A 12,046-nucleotide genomic window follows, 5' to 3' on the forward strand; every position below is an offset into this window, starting at 1 on the left:
CCCCTGACCCCCACATAGCATTCTCTCCACTTGTAGCATTTTTTTTTACATAGTAGTTTAGTTTTTGACATATCTGTCTCTGTCTAAAATACAGGTAGAAATCCTTGAGGCAGGGACCAAGTCTTATATCCATTTTTGCATCGCTGTATCTGGACCTACCACAGAACCCAAATAAACTGACTGTCTGACTGAACAATGGATGAATCAGAGATTCACTGATGAACTTAGGGGCATATGGCGTTGTCTTAGATCTCTTTCATCTGACTGCAATCCCATCGGGGATGGTAAGGTTTTTGGAATGTAAGGCCAATTGTTGCTTTGTGTCTACATCAGTAGCACTTAGAAAAGCGTTTTTTCAAGACACCGGAAATGTTGATAGATGATGGTGTAATTGCATCCCGGAGGTGAAAGGCAGGGAAATCAATCTTCTCTACACTTATCGCAATAATCTCTTGTACATTTGTGGAGAAAATTTCACATAAAAAATTTCTATAATACATTTCCTTAGTATTTAAAAATTGAAAACACAGTCCCTTCCCACTACACCACGGCCTTTTGGCAGAGAAGGAGTTGAGAGTTAAAACTGACGAGCCATTGAAGAAAAGGCTTTTAACTGTTGGGACTCTGTGATCCATATATTATAACCTTAAAAATCATTTAAAGTGCTTCTACTTGTCACTTATGCCACCATGAATTCATAGAATAAGTAAGTGAAAGTGTGTTTTCTCTTGAAGACATGAAAAAAGGGATCTGGCAGTTTCCAGTACTCATTGCTCTGATAAGAGCAGTAGTTATGTTAGCTAAAAAAAGAAAAAAAAGCTGAGCTTCTATTTATTAAAATAGAAAATAGAAGATGCTAGATCTGTGGGAGATAATGAAATGAAATGTCCAGTCATTTTCCCAAAGTGGACAGCACTGATGGCTTATTTGAAAAGCACAGAGACATGATACTGGTGACAGAGGCAGCAGAGAAAGCATTTAGGAGCTTAGGCTCTGGGGTCAGGAGGCCTGGTTTGAGTACTGACTCTGCCACTTACTAAGTGAATGACCTTAGGCAAGGGGCTTAACTTTTCTGTGCCTTAGTTTATCTGTAAAATGGAAAATTAATTTGAAGATTTAAACAAGTTAATTTAGAATGAATCCAACAGTACTTAGACAGTACCTGGCATATGGGAAGTTTCTGCTTAAATGGTTATTCACATAGGTGTTTGCCTGCAGTCTCTCAGGGTCTGCTCAGGTGCACCTTGAGGCATACGGATTCTTATAAGGAATGCTCACTGTGGGTCCACAGAAGATCAGCCAGGAGATTAGAATTCAGAGTCAAAAGATGGAAATCTAAAATCCTATCGATCATTAACAAAGAAAGTAACCACAGTGAAATATGATGTAATTGAAAAGTGCTTAGTTTAGGGGTGGGAGACTTGACTGTCACTGGCTTAGCCTGTTCCATTCAAGTTGACTGTAGGTATCTGCTCAGGCTTGAAGTATTTGACTCATAGCTTGAAGGGCAAAGTGATGGATGAAATTCATAGGTTGATTGATGGCACTGGCTGTATTTCAGAGGATGGTTATTACAAATGAGAAAAAAATAGAATATCTATCTGCCTATACAAGCGAAGCAGATGCTTTGGGTCATGTTTTGCTTGGAGTGTCATAAGCTATCTCAAAACTCCCTGCAACAAGGAAGTGTTTAAGATGAATGGGGATTTTTTGATTCATCACCTCCTCCTCCAGGAATCCTTCTAATAGAGCTTGTTTATGCTTTGCTTTGTATTAAAATCACTTAGCTATTGGCCTGAATCCTTTGTTAGATAGTAATCTCCTTGAAGGCAGATACTGTGTAATGTCATCTTTTTCCTCCTTGCATGAAGCCATAAGCAGATGCTCAATACATTTACAGGCATAAAGTGAACAGAGACTTCTTACTTGAGAGCTACTGATCAAAAATAAGAAATGTAGCCAAGTTAGATTCAATTGTTAAATTAGCACTTCATTCAACTATACAGTAAACATGGGTGGTGGGGAGGAAGTGGCTTGTTCAAAATGGGGAGTATGTTTTTCTAGAGCTCTTGCGTAAATTCACATAGTTCTGCTTTTCTGTGAAATCCCAATGCCTTTAGGAATTTAATGGAACTGCGCTGTCAAGGCCTCACCACACAGCTTCTCAGTTCACTTCCATTTTACATCACATGTATTTATCGAGCCCTTGTTCAAAGTACTCTTCATTTCCACTCCTCTCCCAACACTTTCCAATTAGTGTTGGTCAATGATTATATTACCTCTAAAAACTGCAGTAAGAAAGCCCTCTCAGTATTATGTTTATTCTATTAATCTCTTAGATAGGAAGGCCCTAGTTATGACTTTAAACACCTTCTTTTCTAGCTCCTTATGGGTTAAGCAACAATCCTAAATCTATTAAAATAATTAACTTAGAGGCAAATTAGAAAGTTTTGCACTTTTCTTATCTAGAAAATGGATAATGTGCCTGTGAGAAATCCACTAGTAAGAACAGAAAGTTTACTGTGCAATACAGCCAAGGGCATTTTTTGTTACAGGCGTATGTCTGGAACTGAGTTCCTTTTCATTACATTTTGGCTCCAGGCAAATCAACAGCAAAAAATTCATTGAGTTTTGTTAATTTAGGAAGTATTTTTTGAACAAATGTGAGTAGCTATAACTAACATTAATTTAATCCTTCAATATGCCAGGCACTTCACATGCATTTTTCAACTTATAACTGACAATGACCTAAAGTTATTTGGTATAAAGTATAGTGGTGGGCTATGCTATCACCTCCATTTTACTGGTGAGAAAATTGAGGATTAGAGAATCTAAGTAACTTGCCCAAGGTGATACAAGTAGTGAGTGGCTAAACTAGGATTAAATTAAGTTAAAATAAAAACTCAAGAGAGTTCATGTTTATGAACTCCAAGTTCCTTAAAAGCACCTTACATGGATTATTTAGTTCACTCATTTCAGTATTCCCTTCGCATCCTTATTGTGCTTTGAAACACAGTGCTCAGACCATACAGTGAGGTGGTAAAGAACCTCAGTTAAACTGCCTGGTATGAATCCTAGTTTATCCACTTAAAGAACATTTGTCCATCCTCCCCATTGTCTGTCTATTGTCTGGCTTAATATTTCTCCACAGCACTTACCATTGCTTGAAGTTACATATCCTCACTTTCATTTGTCTGCATCCCCCACTAGAATGTAAGTTGCACAAGGACAGTAAACATGTAGGTTTTGTTTCCATTTATAACAGTACCTGGCATGCAGTAGGTATTTATAAAATATCTATTGGATGAATGAAAAAAAATGGAGATTTATTTTCCTTATTGTTTATGCCTGGAGTAGTAATTTGCAGGTATAATTAGTGGGATGAAGAAACCTCATTTTTTCTTTGGTTCTCTTTCAATATTCCTCTTAAAAATTTATTTGATAAACAGGAATATAGCATATGTGATGTGCCAGGATACATTTTGAGTGCTTTACAAATACTGACTCATTACATTCTCACAGAACCCCTATGAAGTAGGTAAACTCAAACTTAGGGAGTCTGGCTATGTTCCCAACCATTACACCAGGCTGCTTCCTATAAAAATGCCATCTCCATGGAGTTTAATGCCCTAAAGATGTATCTTTACTCTCTCCTAGAGAGTGCCCTCCATCTTCCCCATCTTTCCTTCCTCTCCATCCAATTTAAAGGAGAAAATAAATAAGATTATTTCAGTTCTTTTACTCTGTCCCGTTATGCTTTTCCTTCTTTGAAACAGCAATGCCTACTGTTAGTTAAGACTTCTCTAAGGCCACCTTTAAGGATTAATAGGTGGTTTGACCCCCCACAGGCCCCTGGACCACCAACACGGTGTATGTCTGCCTTTCTTCTTGTCCATGTCTGTCTCCTTCCTGCTTCCCCAGGGCTTTGGGATCCTGGCACAGTCCTTCCCTTCTACCTTGAGAAAGGAGTTTCATCCATAGGGAGGTCTATGGGGGTGGCGAAAACTGCATTTTAAGCCTGAATCTTAAAAGGAAGTCCAATTTTATGAACAATTCCTTTTCTTGTGTTTTGCCATTTGGTCCTTTCCTGTCCTTTCACAGTTTCTCTCACAAAAACATAAGCATCCTTAGAGCCTTGGGTCTCTGATATAACACAGTCTTCACCCAGGAGATGCCTGTCATGAGCACAGACACCTGGGATTTAGTTTCAGGTCTGTCACAAAGAAACATTCTGCCCTGGGGCAAGTCAAATAATAAGACTGTCTTGGTTTCCTCGCCTGTGAGACAACTCAGATGAGAGGCTGACCTGGATATTTTAAGGTCTTCTGCAGTTCTAAATGGTGATTTTCTTGGAAGAATTATATAACGAAGAGAAAACGCTCAAATATTAAAATTCCTTTACTCTTGCTACTAGTTGCTACATCACTCCCAGGGAGCCTTTGTTCTTTATTAGTGAGGGTGAACTTCTCAAAGCTGAAGGATGACAGCTGTTGTGGATGGCAATAGATCAGAACCTATGTGCTTGAGATTTTCTCCCCATTTCTCTGTAAATATCGGGGGAGGGGTTGGATAATGAATAAAAGTGATATTTTTAGGTACCAGCTCTCTGGTCTACAGAATAAGTTGTTCCAAGATAAATTCATTTAAAATAAAACATTAAGAAATCCTCCCTCTTTAGCTTAGGAAGAATGCAGCAGCCTTCTAGCTTTCTGAAACTGCCTACAAATTTTGGAACAGAGCATCAGTAAGCAGGCTGGGACTGTACCTCTCTCACGCCTAGGAGTTCTTAGGCTATCTGTCCAGTCCAGATGGCTAGAGCTATCTGTATTTTGTATGTCCCGGGCTTTGTCATTTCAAAGAACTTTATAAACACTGACCATTCCTTCAGAGTGCCTGGGATAAACAAACTATTATTGGTCCCACCTGTAAACAGAAAGTGTGAGGCATGGGGGAGGAGGTCACCCAAGAAAAATGCAGGCCACCAGGGTTTCTAGGCTAAGGAATAATAAGAAAGAGGTGACTTGCTGTCACCTCAGAATTTACATATTCTAAATTACCTACGTTTTTCACCTTAAGGTCAGCTGCTATTTCTCCCTTCCCTATTCTCCAGTGGCACCAACATTTCGCCTGAAAAACACATAATCTTTTATACTGACCTAAGTCATCTAAGTGAGCGTATCTGTTCCAGAACCATAAGATATTTACAGAACTGAATGGAGCTTGAAAGAACTCTAGGAATACCAGAAGTAAGGCCTACAGAAAGTAGAATATCCTACACCCTCAATTAGACTGTGGATATGATCATGTGTTAACTTTAGGTTAGGGCCCTCTTGATCACGGTGCACATACGTGTATGGGATTCTGTTTGAGAGTATAGTATGTCTCTGACTGGATGTCCACAGGGTGGAAGGTCAACACTGGGTGGAATGAAGTTTAAGAGCAGTTGGTGAAAAGAAAGAAATCCAAGTAAAAAGAAGGAGGGTAGATGAAAAGTGAGTGATGGTAAGGGGGATGAAGTTATCCTGTCAAAAGGTACCATGAGGGCATCGGTGAGTGCAGCCTACATCTTGTTATTGCCCTTCTGAAAAACAGCAGAAGAAATAGGAATGAGTTTTTATCATTTTGTTAAGTGACAGAAAAATAAGACTGAATTTTCCTTCCTGGACTTCTAAAGAAATTACATTGATTCTATACTTTTTCTCTAAAGCTTGCACACATCTTCAGTAATCATAAAGACTAGAATTAACAGACATCTGAATTTTAAGAACCTTGAAAACAGTGGAGTCTTGGACAGAAAGTCAAATCAAGATAATGTCACATTCATAATACTCCTTTTGAGCTCCAAGATAATCTATGATTCTACTGTATTAGGGCTTTCATTTCTGGAGAAGGTCTCTTCTCCTCTGACACAGGGGTCACAGAGTGACAACTATAATTAAATATGGCCCCCAATGCCTTGTTTTATTAATGAAGTTTTTGGAAAGAAAACCATACTTTTAGTGGACAGGGTTTGTGTTCTCCAGCTTGCTACAGTTTCTACCACTTCATATCGTCTCCTTTAAAAGTGTTTGAGTTCTCAAACCCTGACACTGTATCTCTGCTTACAAGTGGATTGCCAGGCTAAGGAATAATGAGACATTTGGTCAAATGTTGCCTTTATCTATTTGCTCTAATCAGGCCTAAAGTTAAATGGTCACTTATACTTTCTAGCTTTGTTGGTTTTTTAAAATGTGTTTTTTTCCTAACATCCTTAGAAATTTTGCCCAGTAGACTTGCCAATTCACTTTCCCAATAGAGGTGGAAATATGCTCCCTTTTGTAATGAGGCACCAATGAAGAATGAACATGCTTTTAAAATTTATAATATTTTATGGCATTACTGATTTATATATATCACTCAGATCAGTGGTGTTCATATCATGAAGTCTTTATGTGCAATTGGTAGATCTCCAAGATCTCTAATTTGTGTATGATTGTATCATATCATGCTACATTATACCTAACTCTACAGAACAGAGACATCTGGCCCCTTTTTGAGTGGTGATTGAAAATGTGGTTTCTAAATCATTTAAGTGTGAATGTCATGGTCCCATGAAAATGGCCCATGGAAATAGAAGAAGCCTTTGTGATTGTTGTTGGTAGGTTATTCCAGTTTAACCACAATGTAGACATGGAAACTAGACTGTGAAGTGCATTATTATAAAGTGTATTTGCAGTAGGCAGACTTCTGAGGTGGTCCCCAGGGGTCCCACCTCCTGGTATTCTCACCATTGTGCAAATACATCTTCCACGTGGGCTGAATCTAGTGACTTGATTCTAATGAATAGAATATATCGAAAGGATGGGATGTCACAAAAGAGTATGAGACTTCCATCTTGCTAGCCCTTGTGCTCTCACTTGTTCCCACTGTTGAAGCCAGGTGCCTATTGTGAGATGCTTCTTGGAGGCCCGCATGACAGGGAACTGAGGGAGGACTTCAGTCAACAGCTTGCATACAGCACTGAGGTCTCAGTCCAAAACCCCCTGAGGAATGGAGTCCTGCCTACAGCCACGTGAGCGAGGTAGGGAGTGGGTCCTTTCCCACTGAGTCCTGAGGGGACTGTGGCCCTGTGAGACTTAGAGTCAGAGGACCCAGCTAGGCTGCTCCTGAATTCCTAACCCACAGAAGCTAGAAGATAATAACTGCTGTTTTTACATACCACTAATATTTTGGGTAATTTGTCACATAGCAATAGATAAACTAACCCAGAGTCTTACTTTTCTGTTGGGATAACAGATAACTGTTCTTAAAAAAAAAAATCTCGAATTGAGGATGGGAAAGGAGGGTAATTTAATCCAGTCAGAGGTGTTCAGCACTATTCAGTGAAAAAAATAATTGACACTATGTAGCCCAACAAATATTGGTTAAATTGAACTGAGCTTAGAAATAAAGGGCAGCTGAAATGTAGATGTTCCTTATGTAGTAAAGTAGAAGTAGGGCAGCAATGAACAAAACTGAATTCCAGAACCTATGCTATGATCAAGAGTCCTGTAATTATAACATTTACTGGTCATCAGATATTTTTGAGTTTGAGGTTTGAGGAATTTCAACATTTAACTTAGGAGAATGAGCAAAGAGAAAGAACATCAGAGAGGCAGGCAGATAATCAGGTACTGTGGAGACCAACATAAGACAGTGTGGACAGTTGACTAGAGTATCAGAATTTAACGAAGCCAAGCAAGATGAAGGTGGAAGGGGGCTTATGGAATTTGTTTTTCTGGTTAGTGGTTTCATTCTGTTAGTAATTTTTGACTGGTTTTGTGGAATGGCAGCTGAGGAACTAGTTAGACTCAAGTAAGTTGAAGAATGAGTGGGAGCAAAGGAAAGGGGATTAGCAAGGATAGACAACTATTCAATAAATTCAAAAGATAACATAAAACAGGAAGACATTAGAAAAGGAAATACTGAAAAAGAAGTGAGCAGGGAAACAAAAGCTGCTGGTGTGCTGGAACACATTTTCAATTCAGGATGAGAGATATTAAAAAAGCAGATACAATATGGGCCTTGACATAAGTCCTACAAACATTTAAAATGAAAATCATTTGAATTCTTGACCTCCAGATGTTACATTATCAAAGGACAAAAGACCTTATGCCCTTTCAAAAGGATTTTAGAGGTTTATCCAAAGATTTAGCCACATGGAATTCTTACGTGGGAAAAGGCAAATTATGAGTTACAAATAATTTCCTCATGTCTTGGGAACAGAGAAAGTCCAATGCACTTACAATTTCAAGGAGAGCACAAAATTAGCCATCTTTTCATGGAACTTTTGGTTTGTTTCCTTTCTGGAAAAGAGAAAAGGATCTTCCGAAGTCCTGGCAAACTTGTAGGCCTAATAAGAGGTTGAGTTGGGGTTGGTGAGGGAAATGGATGCCGGGTGAAAATGGATAATTAAGCTGTGTTACTTGAGGTCAAGCATTGCAAGAGACAGAGGGAAAAAGCGAATGGAAGAGAGGAATTAATAAGATTACTAGTCTAAAGATGTCCATGCTGAGAATACATGGGATGTATTCTATGTGTTCCATGTATCAAATGTACTTGAGAATATGCAGACCTTAGCACTGGTGAATACTTCAGTATTAAAAGGGTATATTACAGAAAACCCATTCTTACCAAAGCAATACATTTTTGTATTTGAAACATGAAACAACAAATACAAATAAAGCATGAAAAACATGCTTTAAAGTGTGCTAACAGATCAAAATTGCACTTTGCAAACTACCTTTCCTCTGTTTAGGAACCATCTCACCAATTCTAAAACACAATATGTTAACTAAAGTATCTCAGGTAGCAGTCATGGAATATTTTTCACAACAGATGAAGAACACAAATATTCTGAAGACCAAAATTGCATAAACAAAATGAAGAGACATTTTGTCCATTTTCTGGCAGTGCAAAGTTTGAGTGAATGCAAATGAATGTGCTGGCAGTAAAATTACAGAATTAGCCATCTGAAGATTAGGCTCATTACCTAAGAAGGCAAAGCATCAATCTGTAGCATTATAACATTCTGTTTGTGCTGCTGAACATGTGTTTGGATGCTTTTGTATATTCTCTACTCATTTGGTAGCAAAGTAAGCACTTTTGCATCAGCCTCTTAATAGATACTTAATTTTGTATTGTTTCTATTATACTGTTTTCTCTAATGGGAATGATATTCTGTCATAGAAATAAACACTTCATTTATTCACCATATAATTCTGAGTGCAGGTTCTTTTATTTCTCATTAACAAGTGGCATGCACACGATTATAGATGTATCTTGAAATCGAGGCACATTTCCTAAAATTTGATTTTAAAAATTCATATTGAAATAACACGTGAGGAAAATATTCACTCAATCACTGATTCTCTCTTTCTTTTAATGTGCATGGACTAAACTAAGTACATTGGTACATTGGGAAGTTTAAGGATGGACATGACAATGTCTGCCCTCAGGATGCATAATGTAGAAGTGTTAGAATATATTATTAATACCTTCAGACAGAGCAGGCATAGGGCCACCAAATCTCAAAGGAAAGAGAGAGCAGTGTATTCTTTCTCTTCATAAATATTTTTGAACCATCTGTGATGTGATTTGCCTTTCTCTAGGGCCTAGGTATATAGAAGGGGGAAAGACAGCTAAGGTGCTTGAGCTCATGGACCTTGCATCCTAGAGGAGAGATGGAAAATAAGGAAGAAAACAAACAAATAAATAATGTAACTTCAGGTTACTTGGAGTGCTTCAGTGCTATGGAGAAACTAAAGCAGAACAATATGAAGGACAGTGGTAGAGTGCAAGGGGCATGACTTTGAGGTCATAAAGGCCTCTGCGAGGAAATGAAAGCTGTGTAGAGATTTGATGATGTATAGAAACAAGTGTACAAAGATCTGAATAAAAACTTTTCCAGGTAGAGAGACCAATATGGAAAGGCCTTGAGACAAAAATGAGCTTAGCATGCTCTGGAACAAAAAGAACATGACAGAGTATAGGAGGAGAGAGTGAAAAATGAGGTTATAGGGTGGGAAGGGGCCACGTCCTATTGCCTTTTGTAGGCCAAGATAAGGATTTTATTCTCAGTGAGAAGGGAATCCATTGGAGATTTTAAGCAGGGTATTGTAGGACCTGATTTACATTGTAGGAGGATCATCCTGGATGCTGGATGGAAATTCATTCGTACAATGGTAAGAAAGGTTAGTAGGATAGGGAAGAAAGTATATATGAATTGTCCAGGGTAAAGAGGACCAGTGCGTAACCTACTGTAGTCTAGTCTAGGGATGACAGACTGGAATCTAATGTCATAGTTGAGTTAGAGGTGCTTGGTTTAAACTAGGGTGATAATTACCAAGGTGGTAAGAAGTGGTTCCACTTTAGGGGAAGTTTCACAAAGGAAGTGATGGGCAGCACTGTGACAAGGAGGAGCCATTCATTGACTTATTGAGTGCCTACCATGGGCTGGGCTAGGTGTTGAGGATACAGCAGTGCAGAAAGATCTTTCAGAGAATAAGAAAAAAACTTTCTAAATGAGTAGTATTTTAAGTAAAGATACAGAAATAGAAGATACTTAAGAAGGTACAGAGGTAGAGAAATGCTCTTATAAGAATTAGTTTTAAAGACCCTTTATTCTTTTCCTTTTAATGTAGAAAATTGCATGATTAAATTTCTTTATATGCTTGACTGTCCTTGAATTTGCAAAAATGTTAAGTTTCTATCAGTAGAAACTCAGTTCACTGTCAGTTGGCAAATTTCATCAGATCACTTCCTTGGAAACAGTGGTTAATATTTATCCTTCCCATTCTGAGGAGAAATTAGAGCCTCCTTAGAAAGGAAAAGAACAGAAGAGAATACAAACATATGATAAGCTCATATATCGAGCTGTAGCTATTACTTTTCATCTGCAACCCTGCCTCCAATCTTGCTCCTTGAATCTTTTCCCAACTGGATGACCCACCTTCAGTTTTCTGTCCTTCTAATTCCCATTGTGTACTGCTTCCAGAATTAACTGGCCTAAAGCAGTCCAGTAATGTCTATTCCCAAGTGCCTAAAGAACAAATTTTAAATTTCTTAGCCCGACACAAATTGACACAACCTCCTTTTTCTTCTTTGTCTCTGACTAAACTCTCCATGATCCAATTGTTTTAACCATATTGGATTTCCTCTTCCCTTTAAATATTATTTAAAAACTTGTGGTGGTTAGCAAAACATAAACTTTACTACCTTAATCATTTTAAAGTGTACAGTTTAGTGGCATTAAGTACATTCACATTGTTGTACAACTCCCATTGGATTTTAAATTATACTCTATCATTATTACCCTAATACTTCTGGCAATTTGTTGCTTGGACTGTACCTGTATCTGTATGGTTCCTGCTGGTCTCTGAAATGCCTCTCCCTCTCCTTATCAATTAAAATCCTATGCATCTTGAAGACCAGTCCTCAGATTCTACCTCTTGCTTTAGGCTCCTATGAAACCTTATTTGGTAACTTAAGATCAACGCTGTTGCTAGGCAACACACTGCTTACAGTTAAAATAATGTCTAGTTGGCAAATTGCACCTGGACTGGGAGGATTCATACATGAACTATAAATACCTTATGGGGAGATAATACTTTGGACTTCCCTGAGTGATAAGTCCTATAATTACGCAGGTCCTTTGTTCCCAGAGGTGAAATCTATGGAGTTGTTACAAGAGATATTGCCTCTTATGGGAGATGGAACTTTTTATCTAGGAACATTCTACACCCTCTAAATACTGATCTTGTCTTCTTATACCTGAGCTGTTGGCCAGAAGTCCTGGACTGATGTTTACACTGATAAAAGGACTTCCACTAAGGAGAAACTCTGAAGCTGCCCCGCTGGCCAGGGGTGTTTCCTGTATACATTACATTCTTCTAGGTTACTCTAAAGCCTAGCATGGCCCTAGGAGTTTTGTGAGTCTGAATGTTTAGTTGGGCCCAAGAAGACCTGCTTTTGGGAGTTGCAACAATATACAGAAATGTTGTTCTAAATTCTAATACCTTTTGCACAT

General features: G+C 38.3%; 1 protein-coding gene across 17 annotated transcripts in view; it reads right to left on the reverse strand.

The window, feature by feature from the left end:
- ANKS1B (ankyrin repeat and sterile alpha motif domain containing 1B) overlaps positions 1 to 12,046 on the reverse strand; it is a 995,298-nt gene that overhangs the window by 298,186 nt on the left and 685,066 nt on the right. The window lies entirely within an intron of this gene.

This window comes from Manis javanica, chromosome 10 (genome assembly GCF_040802235.1).
Source record: "Manis javanica isolate MJ-LG chromosome 10, MJ_LKY, whole genome shotgun sequence".
Taxonomy (NCBI): domain Eukaryota; kingdom Metazoa; phylum Chordata; class Mammalia; order Pholidota; family Manidae; genus Manis; species Manis javanica.